The sequence below is a fragment of the Scardinius erythrophthalmus genome (genome assembly GCF_964197995.2).
Source record: "Scardinius erythrophthalmus genome assembly, chromosome: 2".
NCBI lineage: Eukaryota > Metazoa > Chordata > Actinopteri > Cypriniformes > Leuciscidae > Scardinius > Scardinius erythrophthalmus.
The window spans coordinates 32,003,831-32,008,836 of record NC_138222.1 but is presented as its reverse complement, the minus strand read 5'-3'; the positions used below and the strand labels follow the sequence as shown (position 1 = coordinate 32,008,836).

The 5,006-nt window shown below is 34.9% G+C and overlaps 1 long non-coding RNA gene across 1 annotated transcript; it reads right to left on the bottom strand.

Annotated features, from left to right (window-relative positions):
• Positions 1–320: 320 nt before the first annotated feature.
• LOC308687427 lies at positions 321–2,927 on the bottom strand. The gene is made up of 4 exons (XR_014029742.1): positions 2,101–2,927; positions 1,107–1,269; positions 812–1,030; positions 321–457 (listed from the first exon to the last, which is right to left on the bottom strand). It is a non-coding gene; the product is annotated as an uncharacterized lncRNA (long non-coding RNA).
• Positions 2,928–5,006: the final 2,079 nt, after the last annotated feature.

Sequence of the window (5,006 nt, the reverse complement as noted above, 5' to 3'; positions counted from 1 at the left end):
CACAACTTAATTCCCCTATTACTTCACAAAACAAAAAAAAATAATTCAACATACTTATCTTGAAAAACAGGTAAAAATTTATAACTTTAAAATCTGCATGAAAAAAAGTCATAAACAGTGTATTTTGTATTATTTTGATTTCATTTTTATTTACAAAATTGTATTTTTTTTTTTAAATGGACATGAAATTAAATATTTTTAAATTACTTGAAACAAATTAGCCGTCATGGCCCTTCACACAAAGAAGAAATACGCAAACAACATACATTTAAAACCACAAGTTGACCGACATGATCATAATAATAAAACAAAAAGAGACGGGTGAATTCTCACCACTTCATTACCAGACAAACATGTCCAAACAACAAGGCCCCAAGTCAGTCCAACAAACTTCTGATCAAAAATGGAGAACAATTCAGCTCCAGAATGCTGTTCCATCACAGGATGCAAAGAGTGGCTAGAAACATTGAAAAGAAAAAAGAGGACAATATATATTAGATATATTACAAAACATAATGATACAGTCAAAGACAGATACAGGGATGACAGATACAGTTAAGCCCCTTTCACACAGAGATTCCGGAAATTTGATCCAGGTTCATTTGATTTGGTTCATTCACACTGCCAGTGATTTTCCGGAGTCAGAGAGTGCATTCACACACAACACGTAAAGACACGTGACATCGATGTGACTTGTAATGTCTCAGCAGCGTCTTAAGTTTGCTTATGAGCTGCGATCTCTCTCTCTCTCAAGAAACCACGCTTGTGCATTTTTTTCTCTGATTCAATCATAAACTTGCGCATTACGTACCGTTTCACAGCTGGCGAACAATCCCGGCTTCAGCGTCATCACTACAACACGGCATTATTACGGCTTTTGTTCACATAGCGCACGTTCCGGGACTGAACACGGCAATGTTACTAGGTCCCCAACCCGGCATCGATCCCGGCATCAGTCCCAGGTCGTGTTTGCGTTCACACAGAAGGCATTCTGGCAATTTCCCGGGAACATCGCGCTGTGTGAAAAGGGCTTTAGAGACAGATAGAGAATATTAAAAGGTTACAATTAAAGGGAAAATAGATCTGTGTGTGTGTGTACTACTTACATTTCAGAAATTCCACTGTTAATCCATCACTTTGCTGGGCAGAGTGGCAACATGTGGGTTCACTGCAACCTGTTTCTTCTGTACCATTTGCCCTGTTGTTTTAGATGGCAAATTTTCTCTTGATTTCTTTGTTCCTCTTTCCGGATTAATACATACAAAGCGCCTAAAGGGTCAGGAAACAGACAATATGTAATTAAGATTGGTTTTAAGTTTTTGAGGCTTGTAATCATGTTTTTAAAATTGGACCATATATTAGAGCAGTGTTTCTCAACTCCAGTCATGAGGACCTCCCAGGAAGGAAGTTTTATATGTCCACTAATTAAAACACCTGATTTAACTCATTAGCTTGCTAGTGTTAAAGATGGAGACATCTAAATCATTCGCCCTAAAAATTCTCTCTTCTCGAGTTGAGAAACATTGTGTTAAAGGGATAGTTCGGCCAAAATTGATATTAAACCCATGATTTACTCACCCTCAAGCCGTTCGAGATGCATATGTCAATAATTTTTCAGACTAACACATTTTCAGTTATTTTAGAAAATGTCTTAGATCTTTCAGTGGTTATAATGTCAAGTTATGGGATCCACCTCCTTCAAGTCCCAAAAATGTGCATGCATCCTTCACAAAAGTAACCCATCCGGCTCCAGGGGGATAAACGAAGGCCTTCTGAGGGTAATCCGTGCGGTTTTGTCGTAAAAATATACATATTTAAAACTTTATAAATGAAAATAACTGGCTTGAAGGAGTGGACCCCATAACTTCACATTATAACCACTGAAAGATCTAAGACATTTTCTAAAATAACTGAAAATGTGTTTGTCTGAAAAATGATTGACATATGCATCTCGAACGGCTTGAGGGTGAGTAAATCATGGGTTTAATATAATTTTTGGCCGAACTATCCCTTTAAAGGCCTCAACAGAAAAGGCAAGTTCTGATATTGAATAAATGTGTAAAATGCAGGTACTGAGGTTGTTAAGAATTCAATCATTACCTTTGAATGAACTCCAAGGTACTGCCTCCTCCTGATTGAATATGTAATATGCTGTGAACAGTATGGGAAGGCCAGACTGTGCTGAAAGCCCTCCTCACACACACAACTTGGCCTTCCAGTGCCCACTTGTCTGTGTCTCCTAAAACAATACAACATGTGACAATAGTTATTTTTAACTATACCATTTTTATTTTTCGTTTTTTTACATTTAAACTATAATTTAGTATTCAGAGTGCAGGAACTCTTTCTTTTAAATAAAGTTAAAAACGGCATTACAAACAAACAATAAGCAAATTTCACACACAGAGTAGGTTACAGCTAAAAAAACACATTTCGTACTGAAATGTAAGCCAACTATGGATTTTTACACCGGCATATTAAACGTGCAACAAACCTGGTAACTTATTACAGCATCATTTATAATTTAACGTATATGACACGCATCTGACGCAAGGCTTTAGCAACGGCGTTTTCATTTCGGCGCCCATTTTAACAGATGGCTTGATTTTGATTTGATTTACACCATAAAATAATCACGACGAAGTGTGCTAATCAACACGAAGCTCGTGTGAATACCGACAGTTGTCATTAAAGCATGTAATTCTTAACACAGGAGCCCATAGATTTTCTGCCCATAGCCGCTGTAGCGCCGGGGTGAGGTGTGTAAAATACTACCGCGTCCGCGCTGCTGAAGCCCGGCGCAAGTCTCCTTCGCGCCCCGCGGTCGGAGGATGTGTGATCCGGGGTTACCAATATGGACCGCGAATATAACATTACCTTCATATTCTACGAGTTACCAAACATTGAAAATAAGAAACTGAAATAATAAGTCACTTACCACAGAGTTGTGAAGCACTCCTCTTGCGCTACCCGAAAGTCGACGATACGACCGTTGAAGATCACAAATGCCTCAGAAGATTTGAAATTTACAGCAATATTCTGTATTTTGAATTAAACCGCCTAGCGACCCCAGAATGCATTGCAGTTTACAGCAATATGCTGTATTATTAGAAAACAGCCAGCTGCTGTAAAATAATGCTGTAATTTTTACAGCAATTCATTACAGTGTATTACTGTATTTTGAAAATTAGTTTTGGAGTTTAGTTTACAATGTGTGATTTTGAGCATGAAATTAACCGTTTTGCCAATTGTGTGTTTTAGGTGTGTTGGTGCGTTAAGAGTTTAGGACATTTGTTAAAAGTATTGAAAAAAAGCAAAAGAGATTATCATAGATTTTTGGAAGGAGGCAAATGTAACGAATTTATTTGGGGTAAATTGGGAATGAATGAAGTATAAGATTAGAACTTTAGCCATAAGGAGAGGAAAAGAAATAGCCAAATATAGAAGAGAAAACGAAGAAAAAATTATACAGGAAATTATAAGACTTTCTGGAAAGTGTAATATAGATCAAGAAAATAAAAATAAATTACTACAACTACAATTAGATTTAGATAAAATATATGAATATAAAGCAAAGGGTGCCTTCATAAAATCAAGGAAGAAATGGTTAGAGGAAGGAGAAAAAAATACAAAATACTTTTTTAATATAGAAAAAAGGAAGGTAGAACTTGCATCTATGGTCAAATTGAATATTAATGGACAGTTAACAGAACATTTTAAAGAAATATCAAGATATGTGGCTGAATTTTATGAGAAATTGTATTCTTATGATAACAAACTGAGTAATGCACAGTCATTCTTAGATTCTATTAAAGATGACATTCAAAAGATAAGTGAGTCTTCTATTGAAATGTGCGACCAAGAGATTTCTTTAAATGAAATATCTCACTGTATTAATAAACTCAAAGACAATAAGTCACCCGGGAATGATGGTTTAATTAGTGAATTTTATAAATATTTTCAAAATGAATTATCCCCGTTTTTGTTAGCTGTATTTAGAGAAGCGATACAACAAGGTTATTTACCCAATTCACTGAGACAAGGTTTGATAACTTTATTACCAAAGCCCAATAAGGACATTTTATTTGTAGAGAATTGGCGTCCCATTACGCTAATCAATAATGATGCAAAAAATTTTGCACAAATATTTGCAGAAAGATTGAACTGTCTTGATCCCATAATTGATGAATGTCAATCAGGGTTTATGAAAGGTCGTCACATTTGTAATAATATTAGGCTCATTTTGGATTTAATTGACTACAATGAATTTATTACAGATAATAGTTTTGTTTTATTTGTTGATTTCTTTAAAGCGTTTGATACTATCGATCATAACTTTATGTTGGAGACCTTAAATTATTTTTGGTTTTGGAGTATACTTTAAAAAAGCTATTAAAACACTGTACAATGATTGTAACAGCTCAGTTAAGTTATCATATGGAACGTCATCAAGGTTTAAAATTAATAGAGGTATACGACAAGGCTGTCCCATTTCACCGTTTCTTTTCTTACTGGTAACACAAACCATGGCCATACATATTAAAAGAGATACATTTTGTGGTATTAGACTTTTGGAGAAAGAGTTAAAATGCTCTCAATTAGCGGACGACACTGCTATTTTTTTAAAAAGTGAAACTGAAGTTAAAAAAGCTATTGAGTGCCTTAATGTTTTCTCTTCTGTATCTGGTTTATGTTTAAACATTAAAAAATGTGTGTTATTCCCCTTGAAAACATGTAATCATAATAACATTTTTGGTATTCCAGTAAAGGAGTTAGTAGATTATTTAGGTATTAAGATCTGTAAAGACCAAAAATAGAGAATGGATAAAGAACTACTTTAACTCTAAAGGCAAAATTTGGAATATCATCCCTGAGTTCATTTTTGATAAGCTGGGGGGCTTAGAATTTTTTTTGAGGTGTAATTTTGACGTAAATAAGATTCCGATAAAGCTTTCTTCTTTTCATAAACAGGTTTTTCTATTATGGATGCTCATTTTTAAGCATAA